The sequence below is a fragment of the Puma concolor genome, chromosome B2 (genome assembly GCF_028749965.1).
Source record: "Puma concolor isolate L17-30 chromosome B2, mPumCon1.1.hap2, whole genome shotgun sequence".
Taxonomy (NCBI): domain Eukaryota; kingdom Metazoa; phylum Chordata; class Mammalia; order Carnivora; family Felidae; genus Puma; species Puma concolor.
In genome coordinates, this window is record NC_141671.1 from 3,846,136 (window position 1) to 3,859,014 (window position 12,879).

The 12,879-nt window shown below is 47.8% G+C and overlaps 4 non-coding genes across 4 annotated transcripts; 2 read left to right on the top strand and 2 right to left on the bottom strand.

Moving 5' to 3' along the window:
- Nucleotides 1-7,972: 7,972 nt before the first annotated feature.
- Nucleotides 7,973-8,044, top strand: TRNAW-CCA (transfer RNA tryptophan (anticodon CCA)). The gene has a single exon. It is a non-coding gene; the product is annotated as a tRNA-Trp (tRNA).
- Nucleotides 8,045-9,118: 1,074 nt separating this feature from the next.
- Nucleotides 9,119-9,190, top strand: TRNAM-CAU (transfer RNA methionine (anticodon CAU)). The gene has a single exon. It is a non-coding gene; the product is annotated as a tRNA-Met (tRNA).
- Nucleotides 9,191-10,672: 1,482 nt separating this feature from the next.
- Nucleotides 10,673-10,745, bottom strand: TRNAR-ACG (transfer RNA arginine (anticodon ACG)). The gene has a single exon. It is a non-coding gene; the product is annotated as a tRNA-Arg (tRNA).
- A 328-nt stretch (nucleotides 10,746-11,073) lies between these two features.
- TRNAS-AGA (transfer RNA serine (anticodon AGA)) lies at nucleotides 11,074-11,155 on the bottom strand. Its single transcript has one exon. It is a non-coding gene; the product is annotated as a tRNA-Ser (tRNA).
- Nucleotides 11,156-12,879: the final 1,724 nt, after the last annotated feature.

Consider the following 12,879-nt stretch of genomic DNA (forward strand, 5'->3'; position numbering starts at 1 on the left):
ATGCCTAATAAAAATTAAGTCTACTGTAGTTTCTTTGAGTCATCTAAACCCAGTCATACCTAAGTTTCCCCAATTGTCTCAAAAATGTATTTTTACAATTGGTTTGTTCAAATCAGGGTCCAAACAAGGTCCGGTCATTGCCATTAAATGTGTGTCACATTCAATGGTGTGTAAGAGTAGGGATGAAAACTAGCTTTATTAACTGCTAATTGCTGCTTACTCCTTTACAGGCACTATGCTACTGTTTATAGATGCATTATTGCATGGAATCCTTAAAACACCACTTTTATTTTTTTATTTTTAAAATATAATTTACTGTCAAGTTGGCTAACATAAAGTGTATACAGTGTGCTCTTGGCTTCAGGAGTAGATTCCCATGGATCATTGCTCACATACGACACCCAGTTCTCATCCCAACAGGTGCCCTCCTCAATGCCCATAACACATTTTCCTTTCTCCCCCCACCCCCCCAACAACCCTCAGTTTGTTCTCTGTATTTAAGAGTCTCTTATGGTTTGTCTCCCTCCTTTGTTTGTAACTATTTTTTCCCCTTCCCTTCCCCCATGGTCTTCTGTTAAGTTTCTCAAGATCCACATATGAGTGAAAACATATGATATCTGTCTTTGACTGGCCTATTTCACTTAGCAGAATACCCTCCAGTTCCATCAATGTTGTCGCAAATGGCAGGATCTCATTCTTTCTCATTGCCGGGTAGTATTCCATTGTGTATATAAACCATATCTTCCTTATCCATGCATCAGTTGATGGACATTTGGGCTCTTTCCATAATTTGGCTATTGTTGAAAGCACGGCTATAAACATTGGGGTACAATTGCCCCTCTGCATCAGCACTCCTGTATCCCTTGGATAAATTCCTAGCAGGGCTATTGCTGGGTCACAGGGTAGATCTAGTTTTAATTTTTTGAGGAACCTCCACCCCGTTTTCCAGAGCGACTGCACCAGTTTGCATTCCCACCAACAGTGCAAGAGGGTTCCCGTTTCTCCACATCCTCTCCAGCATCTTGTTTCCTGAGTTGTTAATTTCAGCCACTCTGACCAGTAAAACCCCACTGTTAAATAGTACATGGTGAGTTCATTCTACAGAAGAGACATCTGAAGCTCAGAGCCACCAAGTAAGCTGCTCTCCTCACAGACAGAGGAACGGGGTCTCAGATCTAAAGCCAGATGTCTCATCCCAAAGTTTCTGCTTGAAACTGCTATGCTGTTTTGATTCTGCATGATAATAGAGAAAACAGTGGACGATCATTTAGGTTGTAGATGTTATAACACAAAGGGAAACATTTTCAAGGAATATTTTTGACTTCATGGAAGGAATGCACAATGCATTATGCCACCAGCTGGCTGTGACCATGATGTAACATAGCAGGTGTATTTCCGCTATACGGTGAAACTCCATGCTTAATCTCCAAAAATGACCAGCCGAAGAATTCAAAAAGGATTTGTTGAGTCACTGGGCATCATTCAATACAGGTCAGATTAATTTCTGGGTAAATTTTAAGTTGAACCATAAAGTTTGATATTTGAAAAGAATTCTAAACCTTGGCCACCTGAGATGCCCACAAAATGCAGAAATCCTCTCAAGTACATCCTTCACCGGCAGGCATCAGATCTCTGCTTAACACCCCCCCCACCCCCCACCCCCACCAGATTGGCAGCTCATTACCTTACACAAGGAACAAGGCTAATTGTGAGAAAGCTTTTTCCCCTACAGTGCAAAATCCTCGTACCTTTTTTCCATCTTTTGTTGTAGCTCCTGCTCTGTGAAGCTAAAATATTAATCCAATCTCTGAAACAGTATAGCCCCAAATGTCATGATTATAGTAATAAACTCCCTGTCTCTCTCAATTTCTTTTTTTATTGTTCACACCTAGGGAGCGCTCGCTAAGGCCTATGCTAACTCATTTGTTCCTCATCAGAACCTCGAGGTGGCGCTGCTGTTCCCATTTTACAGATGAAGAGACTGCTCGGAATCCTTCCTGATCACTCCCGCCTCCCCTGCCTTTATCTCTCTTCCACGTTTATTTTTTTCCGCGTAACATATGGGTCACCATCCTTGCTAGCACGTTCCTAGTCTATTTTCTCTCCCTCTCACTAGCGCCGACTCCAGGAGACCAGACGATCCGTAAGGTTTGGAGCCCTGCTCTAGCCTTTTGTCTCCGTGTCTGAGCTCCGACAGGAGGACTGCCCCCTTGGCATGTTGTCCAGAATAACCACAGAAATGGATTTAATAAAACTGTAAAATACTGGGAAGGTCTAGCACTCTTGATATCCTCACCCCGAAAATGTGCCTCCTCATGGGTAGAGCAGGCTTTCTGGTTTTAATCCACAATATTTCAGGCTGAAAATAAAAGTGTTAGGAAAAAATGAGACAGTATCTATAACACGTTGTTAAATGTGGCAACAAGGAAACTACAGACCCCAAGTGGAGACACTTGGGCGGAGTCACCACACCAGGGCTTTCTTTATACCTAGCCTGAAACTGCAGTTTCAACCTCCCCCAGACAAGCAGTCTTAACTGGTCACTTAGGAATTTTCTGGTCTCCACCAACGAGGTAATCTGCTACAGGGGCCTCTCCATCCGCCACCCCCCTCGCCTAACAGAAGGTGACTTTGCGGGAAGCAACCTTTCCTTTTCTTTTGCTAATAACCGCCTGGCCCCACCTCCCTCCTGGAAAAGCCTCCCATTTCACACAGCCTCTCAGAGCTCCCCCTCTGCCTGCTGGGCGGGATGCTGCCCGATTCGTGAATCGCTTACTAGAGCCAATTAGATCTTCAAATGTACTTAGCTGACTTTTTGTTAACAGATGCGAAGTTTCCTAACTGCCAAACAGAAAGTTATGATTTCCCTGCAATAACCTGCTTTCCCCTTCCCTTGCTCTGTCCACCTCGGTCGTTCTTTTCGGCCGACCTCCAGCGCTCTTTCTCCCCTCCCCCCTACTCTGGCCCCCGCCGGGTCCCCCTCCCCCCTCCCCGGCCGCCCCCGCCCCCGCAGGGCCCTCCTCCCCCCTCCTCTCCTCCCGCCCCGCCCCCCCCACGCTCATCGGCAGGCTTCTCCGCCCCCTAGTGGCCGCCACGCGTGTCTGCATGCGCCCTGCGCGGGGAACAAACCACCTCTCCGCCAAGATCACCTCTGGTCCCGGAGGTGGCCGGGCGGGAACCCCAGGGCATCCCCAGGACCGAAGAGTTTGGGTTTTGCCCTTAAGAACGTTATAAGGTAGCAGGATTCCCGCACAGAGAGTCGAGACACCGAAGCTTTTTAATTTCCAGGAAGCAGCTTTATTCGCGCTGGCCCCGCTTAGTTGGGTTCGAGCGCCCAAGGTCACGTGGCATAGTTTTTAATACATTTTTTATTTCTTGGTCTCCCATATATGGTAGGTAACACACACAAACACCTAGTCTGAGTAAGTGGTCTCAGCTTACAAGGTCACGAGGGATGTTGCACGGAGGCGCATAGCCAGGTTACCTTGAAGTTTTCTGCCCTTTCTTCTCTCTCCTTGGGGAGCGGACCTTAACCACGATAATAGAATTAGGAGAGCCGTGAATAGGTTTGAACGCTGTGGGCCACACGCTCAGGACTTAATCTGGGGGCTCCCTGTTTCCTCGGAATTGAATCTCACTTTGGGGATGAAGAGTTCTGACCTGTCCAGGGGCGGCGAGGAGTCACCGGTGGGTGAGTGCCCTCTGCCTCCGCAACCTTGTGCCCTGGTTTCTCAGCGAGCAACCACGCAGATCCTCTCTTCCCTCCGCTTCCTGGCGCGGGGGTCGGTGGGTCCCCTGGGCCTCCACAGAACAGGTCCACACCTGGAGGGAACCCTGAGGAGCGTCCCTCCGTCCTGTCGTTCTGCTCCCTGGTTCCTATGTCTTCGATCTCACATAATCTCACAGTTTTTGTTTTTTTTTTTTTTTTTGTACTGTGACGCACAGTGAGAAATACCTTTTATATTATAACTTGAGACACACAATCAAATTTATAGATACTGTACACTCTTTTTTTGTCCTTTTATATTTGAATTTGCTTATCTATCTATCGTCTATCCTGTCTACCCTTGATGTCACCTGGGGCTGGGGAGCCAACGGTCAAGGAAGAATTCTTGAGATGGTTTCAGTGCAAAACAGCGCCTTTATGGAAGCACCGGGACAGGACCGGTGGGCAGAAAGAGCGGCACCTGTGTTGGTGAGAAGCGACTGGAAGGTGTTGGGGGCTGGGGGCTAAAGATAGCGCAAGTCTCTAAGGAATCTGGCACAGTTTTAAGCACGTTGAGGGGCCAGCTGCTGCTAAGGTTAAGTTATTTACTCCTGCCAAGTAGAAGGTCAGTCGTGAGCCCCCTTGGCTGTGCGTCAGCGGGCCAAATGCTCCGGGAGGTAATTGCAAAAGGGACCAGAGCTAGGCTCTGGTGGTAAAGCAATAAAGGAAGTCCTCGAGGGCTGGAGGGGGGTCACAAGCTGCCTGGATGCTTGCCAGCCACAGCAAGTCTGGCCTTTCATTTTCTCTGATCCCTCTTCTAATCCATTCTGTTCAGCTTGCTTAATAAGAATCTGCCATTTTGGGGGCGCCTGGGTGGCTCGGTCAGTTAGGCATCTGACTTCACGGTCTGTGGGTTCAAACCCGGGGTCGGGTTCGTGCTGACAGCTCAGAGCCCGGAGCCTGCGTTAGATTCTGTGTCTCCCTTTCTCTCTGCCCCTCCCCACCCCCCACCATGCTCTGTCTCTCTCTGTCTCTGAAAAATGAATAAACCTTAAAAACAAAACAAAACAAGAACCTGCCATTTTTTAACAGCTTTGAAGTGTAAATTCAGTGGCAATTCAGTGAGACCATCACCAGCCTCTATCTCCAGAACTTTTTCATCATCTTAAACCAAAGCTGTCCCCATTGAGTAAGAACTCTGCCCTCTTCCCTCTTAGCCCCTGCTGACCACCATTCTAACTTTCTGTCTCTGAAGCTGACTCTTCTAGGCTATTCCTTGGGTAATGGGAGTCATACAGTATGATACAATGTCACCGGCTGTGTCATGTAGCTGCCCGAGTCCCTGCTTCCAACCCTTTTGCCGATATACCTAGAAGTGAAATTCCTGGGTCAGATTGTAATTCTAGGTTTCATTTTTCAAGGACCCACAACATTGTTTTCCACGGGGTTGTAGCATTTTACACTCCCACCAGCAATGCGTAAGCGTTCCAATTTGTCCATATCTTGCCAACACCTTTTTCTTTTTCGGTAATAACCACCATAATGGGTGTGAATCTTTTCCTTAGGTTTCGAACACACTTTAATGACACTTGACCCCCGTCGTCTACCCCTTAAACACAAATTTATGTGGCATTGCAGAGGCGGTCTGAATCGTGGCCTACCTAGTAGGGTGGGGGGTGGGGGAGACTCAGAGGGTGGCCCCCTGCAGGAATCAGGAGAGAACCCAGCCTGGGGGAGGTGAGGTGGTTCCATGAAGATTTCAGCAATGTGTCTTGTTAAGGAGGGTGTCAAGTCTTCAGTAATGAGATGTGTGAGAGGAACAAAGAAAGACGTTTGGAGACCCAGATAAGTACTGATTCCGCGGGGAACTGCCAGCAGGTAGGGGATGGGGGGCGGGGGTGGGGCAGGAGACCATGTGGAGGAGAGGCCTGGCAAGAACCAAAGGGTTTATTCCTGGAGTCCCTTTCCTTAGATCTTCAGGACTAGATCCAAGTTTCTGGACCAGATACTAGGAAGAAACAGAAAACATGGACACAAAGACAAAGCCAGCTATCAGAACCATGCTTCAGGATCATAACAAACAGTAAGGGTGATTCAATGCTAAGACTGCAGCTTTGAGGGGCCCTGAAAACTCTCTTGCCTGAGCCTCGTGTCGGAAGAAGGTAATTAGCAAAATCACGACTATAAGGCCTGGGATCGTGGGCCTCCCGCTTTGGGAAAGAAAAGGGTACCCAGGCAGCAAAACAAGGCAAGAGAGAGAAGCAGCTTGGAGCTCTGGGAACTTGCTAGGGAGAATGGATAACAATTTCATTTTAAAATATGATCCTGAATTCCTCCAATATTAGCAAAAATGGATTATAAACAACCAGACAGAAATCAGCTGTGCTGTGAATGAGCATTAAACACGAACTAAAATATATGAACGAGGAAACGTCTATGAGCTGAAGTGTGTCACTGAGTTTTAAGTCTCCGCTGCCAAAAATAAATAAGAAACAGACATTCATAAATTTCAGGCGCGGGTCTGAGTTAGTTCACACACTCATCTGCAGCCCGCTCTGATTTTCACGGTAACTTGGGATGATAACAATGTTACTTTTCCCCCCTGATTTTACTTATTTTTTTTTTTTAAAGGAGTATTTCTAACACCCGAAATAAGCCAATGCATTTAATTCTGTGTGATGACACGGAACTCCCAATCTGTGCAGGAAAGTAGCAGTGGACACGTGTGAATTTTACCTCCAGTCTCCGGCAAACCAGGCTGTGAGCGTGCAAACTTCATAGGGGTAGTCATCGCGGGACCATCTACTTCTTTAAAGTTTGATCTACTCTTAAAATATCCCCTGCACCGACCGCGGGGTTCAAACTCACAACCCCTAGATCAAGAGTCACGTGCTCTTGTCGCTGAGCCAAGCGGTGTCTCCTACACTAACCTTTCCTGAGAGCTCATGCTGTCCGGTAGGCGTCGTTCTAAACATATGTGAATATATAAGCCCGTTTCGAGCACATTGCATTTATCAACACCAGCCTAGGAGGTGGGCACTACTAACGTTATCCCCGTTGTATAGGTAGCGGAGGAAAGCATAACTTTTAACTTTCAGTCGACTATGGCCACACTGAATTCTCTGCCAGCAGCGCACCTGTACCCCCATTTCTTTTCCTAAGTGGCCTCAGCTTCTGCCGAACCTTTGGAGGTTTGTTTTCTGAAAGCCTGGTTCACCTCACCTCCCAATGAGGCGGGCTCCAGCATATCCCTCACCCAGGTCCCTAATCTCGTCCCCCCACCCCACGGAGTGACTGCACCTGGACATAACCTATCAAGGGTGCACCGCTACCTGCGAGGTCCTTCAGTCCTGTATCCAGGGTCCTTTACAACTCCCAGCCCGCACCCCGGGCGCTGGACCCATTTTTCAAGATTAAGAAAGGGAAACCCTAATTTCCAGAGAAAGGTATGGGGATCACTTTCCCGCATGTCCTTTTCTGGGAGTTCAGAGACACCTCTCGCTCTTTGAGGAGATAGATGGTCTGCGTGATTTCAGGTCTGCAGAAAACGTTCCCTGAGATGCACAAGCGGGGTCTCCAACTTTCAAGACAGGTGCTTTCACCAGCCAACCCCCGGCGCCAGAATGGCCTACTTGCTCACACAGGAAGAGAGTTCTTGCTCTTTTTCGGGGGCGGTTTGAGACCCAGTGAGAGACTTTGAAGGACCCCTGGCAGCGCGAAAGCAATCGCGTCTCCCCGCCGCGCAGGAGAACGGGGGGCGCGGGGTGGGGGCGGGGACGCCGTGATCCGCCGGCAGGTGCGTCTCGGGTCCCCGCGGGCCGCCCCGCGTCAGCCTCCGCCCCCTCCCTCCCCGAAACACCGCGGGAACCTACGAGCAACTCGGGAAACAGATCCCAAGCCCGCCTTGGTTGCACCTCTGACTTGGGCGGGGGTGGGGAACACAATTTTTCTTTGCTGTCTCCCCCCCCCCCCCCCCCCGCCACTCCTGTCCGGAGCGACCGACCTTCAATAGCCATATTTCTAAAAAAGACAAAAACAACAAAACTCGCGCAAACGTGTTTTTTTTTTTGTTTGTTTGTTTTTATAAAGATGGAGAAAACCAGGAGTGAAATAGAGAAGGAAGGACCGTCAAGTAGAAGCAACTGGGACGCAGAGTCGGGGAGTGATTGGAGGGCCCGCGTTCCACCCGCGCGGTCCTCACCGGGTGCGGAAAAATCGATTCCACGGATCAGGTTGACAGGTAAAGAAACCCCACGGCCCCTCGGGGACCTCGTGGCGCAACGGTAGCGCGTCTGACTCCAGATCAGAAGGTTGCGTGTTCAAATCACGTCGGGGTCAGTAGTTTTAGTCTCTGGGAGAGGCTCTGGTCTGAGAAGGGAGACGGATGGAGGTGTAGGAAGGTGCTTTCTCCGGCCTTGGATCCCCCCCTTAAAATGTAAATAAAAGGCGAGCATACGCAGGAACGTACGATATTGTTACTGCATCCGGGGGCCCAGAGAGACCCACTGCAAACGTTCTCGATTTCACTTTTCACCAGCTCGTCCCTTAATATTCCCAACCCTCCCTGCCTTCTCTCCACACGCTCACTTCCGTGCTGGCGGACCCATCTCTTCATCTGTAGGTCCCTCCGACCTTCGCAAGCTTAGCAGGTGTTCCCAGACGACCGGTTCTAGTAGGCGACCTTAGCTCACCCGCTCCACACATGGGCCAGCCTTTCCAGACCGGGGCGGTCGCATCGCCAGGCGACCATCCTTGGCTCTCTGCGATTCCCTACCACTGCGAGGCACAGGAGAGGTCAATTCCTTTCCAGACGCGAGAAAACCTGAACGTTTTTGTTTGTCAGATTGAGTCTGTAGGGAGTGAACCACCAATTCAGAGAAAGTCTTCGGGGCCGGAAGTTCCGCGAACCCTCTGAAAGTCAATGTAAAGTATATGTGCGCGAATGTGCGTTTTCCTCTCACCTGGGGCTCAAGACTTCCGTCCCCCCCCCCCTAAAGATTATGAACCATCACACCACAGCACAGGGGAAAGTGCAACCACGTTTCCTTCATCAGAGTCTATTATTTTGTATAACTTAGAATGGCTTTAAGACACGACAGTGGGTTACAGGCAGGCATTCTGTTCCAGATCTAACGTACACATTCGCACAATACACAATATCAGGTGTCACATCGAATCACGCCTTCGTGCCCCGGAGAAGCATACCCACAATAAGCTTTTCCATTTCTTCTTCACCCTTCTGTTGGGCGTTAGTTCAGGCCCAGGGCTAGTGAATTACAAAAGACAAATCATTACTACTCTAAAGAGAAAAAAGAGAACCCTTTTTCCAATTCTACAGATTGCAGAGGCAGCGAGGGGAATGGGCAAACCAGACAGAAACTGAAGGTTAATTATGAAGAGGCGCACGCCCGGAGCAGAGTGGCGCAGCGGGAGCGTGCTGGGCCCATAACCCAGAGGTCGATGGATCGAAACCATCCTCTGCTAAGTACAGTCCTTTTCGTCCCAAAGCACGAAAAGCTCAGCGAGCTCAGCGAGAGGGGAAGATGAGATTATTGTTAATTCCTGTTTCAAATCTAGTGCGATGTTTGACTCTTTAAATTATATGCATGTAGAAAGGAGGATAGAAATAAAAACCTAACAAAATTTGCCATCTGCCGTCTATATGTTCGGTGATGTCTGTTAAGGCCCTTTTTAAAAAAACATATGAAAAGGTGCTCCGCATCACATGTGATGAGAGAAATGAAAATTAAAAATCACCTCTTAAAATGTCCAAAGTCCAGAACACTGACATCAAATGCTGGCAGTGATGTGGGACAACAGGAACTCTCATTCATTGCTGAAGGGAAGGCAAAATGGCACACCACTGTGGAAGAGGGTTTGGTAATTCCTTATAAAACGAAACATGCTCTTACCATACCATCCAGCAACTGCCCTCCTGGTCATTTGCCCAAAGGAGTCGACATATGTGCCCACACGGAAACATGAACACAGATGTTTGTAGCAGCTTACTCATAATTGCCAAAATTGGAAGCCACCAAGATGCCCTTCCGTAGGTGAATGGAATGAATAAATTGTGGGACCTGCAGACAATGGAAGATTGCGCAGCATGAAAAGAAATGAGATTCCAAGCCACGAGAAAACACGGAGAAAACGTAAATGCCTGTTACTAGGTTAAAGAAGCCAAGCGGAAAGGCTACACATGATATGATCCCAACTGTATGACATTGTGAAAAAAGTCAAAACAACGAAGACGCTACACGATCAGTGGTGGCCCGGGCGTGGGGTGGGGGGAGATGAATAGGCAGAGAGCGCAGAGGATGGGGGAGGGGCGTGGAAAATACTCTGCGCGGTTCTGTAATGATGGATCCGCGTCGTTACACATCTGTCCAGACCCGCAGAATGTATAACACCAAGGGTGAACTGTAACGTCCGCTATGAACTTTGGGTGATTGTGACGTATCAAAGTAGGTTCCTCAGTGGTAACAAATGTCCCCCCGCTGGTGGGGGATGTCGGTAACAGGGGAGGCTGTGCACGTGTGAAGGCATGCGTGGGTACCGTCCTCTCAGTGTTGCTGTGAATCGAAAACTGCTCTTAAAAAATTAAATCTTGAAAAAAAAGAAAAGAGAGAGAGAGGAAAAGAATTGGTATTTAGAAATACTCTTTTTTTGTGAAACTTCGATGCCTTTGAAAGGTCTTCCTTCTATTTGGTATTGATCATCTCATGTGAGGACTAGTCGATTTTGAAAACCATTGAACGATGTGATGTGAAGAAAATTTACATATCCAAAAGAAGAATATGAACTACAGTTGAGGCGTGTCTTATTAGCAGTTTTGTTATTTTGTGTCAAATCACATTACAAAAGAAAATTTTAAAAGGGCTTAAAAATGTTTATATATATAATTGCAGCGGCCTAAGGAAGATGGAGATTGTGAACCTCCAAAGGGGAGGTGGATAACCAAAATGGCGAGCCAGCCAGGAGTCGAACCTGGAATCTTCTGATCCGTAGTCAGACGCGTTATCCATTGCGCCACTGGCCCCTACACACGCGAATGCGATTTACACTTAGGGAAAAAGGTGGTGGTAGACTTACTAGGTCGCTCTAAATATGAATGTGTGGAATCTTCTCTTCCAACTTCCTTTGTCCCTATCACCAGGATTTCCAAGCCCGAAACCTCAGAATTCAAACGAAAGCGTTCTATTGGCTCTTTTGTTTCAGTTCACTCATCCAATAGGATTCCTTCGCCGTCAGTGAGACTTCCTCCATTTTGATGTAACTTGCGAACGTCTGAACGGATGTTTAATGGTTTTAAAAGTTGGCTGTAATTGAAGGTCAAGTACAAGAGCAAATATATAAAACTCGCCCGTCGTAGTCGGCAGGATTCGAACCTGCGCGGGGGGACCCCAATGGATTTCTAGTCCATCGCCTTAACCACTCGGCCACGACTACAGCTACTGTGACGCTGTTTTCCCACTTCCTCCATGTTACCATGTATCATGTACTCTAGGCTACTTCAGGATTTAGTAACACAAGAGGACGAAACAAACGATCCCCTCTAATGACACCAGAGAAGTCTCACCCAACCTGCGTTCCAGCACGTGGCCACCTGAGAATGCTTTTTGGGTCTTTTCTAGAATGCAAATCAGCGATTTGTGGCGATAATCCTCTGTAAAGAATTGCCTTCGAATAATCCTTTAAAAATCCTCGTATTTTTGCCGCAGTACGACATTAATTCTCAGCGAATCACCGGACAAAGATGTCGTCACAGACACCCCATGTCTTCACGCGCCGAACCCAGTGCCTGGAACACGGCAAGGGCTCAATAAATTGTCAGCTGCTATTGTAACCATCACGTTCAAATTCAAGAAAGGGGACCCATCAAAATGTTCCATGGGGAAACCTGTCTCTTGTGCCTTGGTAAAGCTCAAAAGATTTTAAAGCGGCTGATGGAATGTCGTTGGATGGGATAGGGAAGGAGAAAATATTTCTGGCAGTCAAATCTGCTTCACTGCATGGGGCCTTCTCTCCCAAGGGGGAAAACAACTGTATCTGATACTCTGTGGATGATAGTTAAACCGTATTTGCAAAGATCACCGTCAGAGCAAGAACAGATCCCCAGGATCGCCGCATTTCTGAAACTACACAACGATTATTATCACAATCTTATCTGTATGTGTAGGAGCGTGGGTGTATTAGTGTGCAAATAGGAGATTCTGTACTTCATCAATAGCTCCATTCTGTGAACAGAAGAAGGATAAAACATGACTGATAATCCATGCTCATGTGCTGAAAATGATCTCCAGCCCAGACCTTTCTTCTGGGCTTCATAATATATGCCGGCTTGGTAATTTCTTTTTGCACGTGCATGGGCATCTCAAAAGCACTATGTCCCCAAATGAATGCTCTACCCTATCTCTGCAAACTCGAACCTCCTTCAACAACCCAGATTTTATCGGGAGCCCAAGCCAAAGACTTAGAACTCCCCCTAACTTTCTTCCTTTCTCTACTCTCTCCCCACAGCCCGTCGATTATCAAGCCTTCAGTTCCACGTCCTAATTTTTTTTCTCAAATCTGGCTCTTCCTCCCGAGCCACAGGCCCTTTTTCTTAGATCGGCTTCTTACAGTTTTTCACAGGAGTGATTGCAACAACTTCTTCGCAGTATTTTGGCCTCCAGGCTCTTGTCTCTGAATGGGTTCATTTCTTCATTCTTTGAAAAATTTTATTCTGAGCACAATCACGTGTCATGCATTCTGCTAAGTGCGCTTATTCAATGGAGAGCAAGAAAAATATAGCCCCTCCTTTGAGGGCTTTCTAGAGTAAACAATGGTAGAAGTGAACATTTACAATTGGGTATGGCAAGTGAGAGGTCCAGGGAGCCACGTGGCCTATTGGAGCAGTGCTAGGTCCCAGACGTGACCACCTTGGGTGGTTGCCTGGAGAGTCACTCATTAGACTCTGAGTTGCATGAAGACAGTTTCCGGTTCTGCCTTTGTTACCTCTGAACGGGTAAATGGGTAATCAATGAATATATGTGGAATGCATCATATTCGAGCTCAGATCTGAAGGATGTGTGGGAGCTGGCCAAATTGGAAAGGTGCATGGTGTTCTAGACCTAAACCTCGCAGAATAGGAGAGAAACTGAAGAAAGTTCTGTCTGGCTGGAACATTGCAT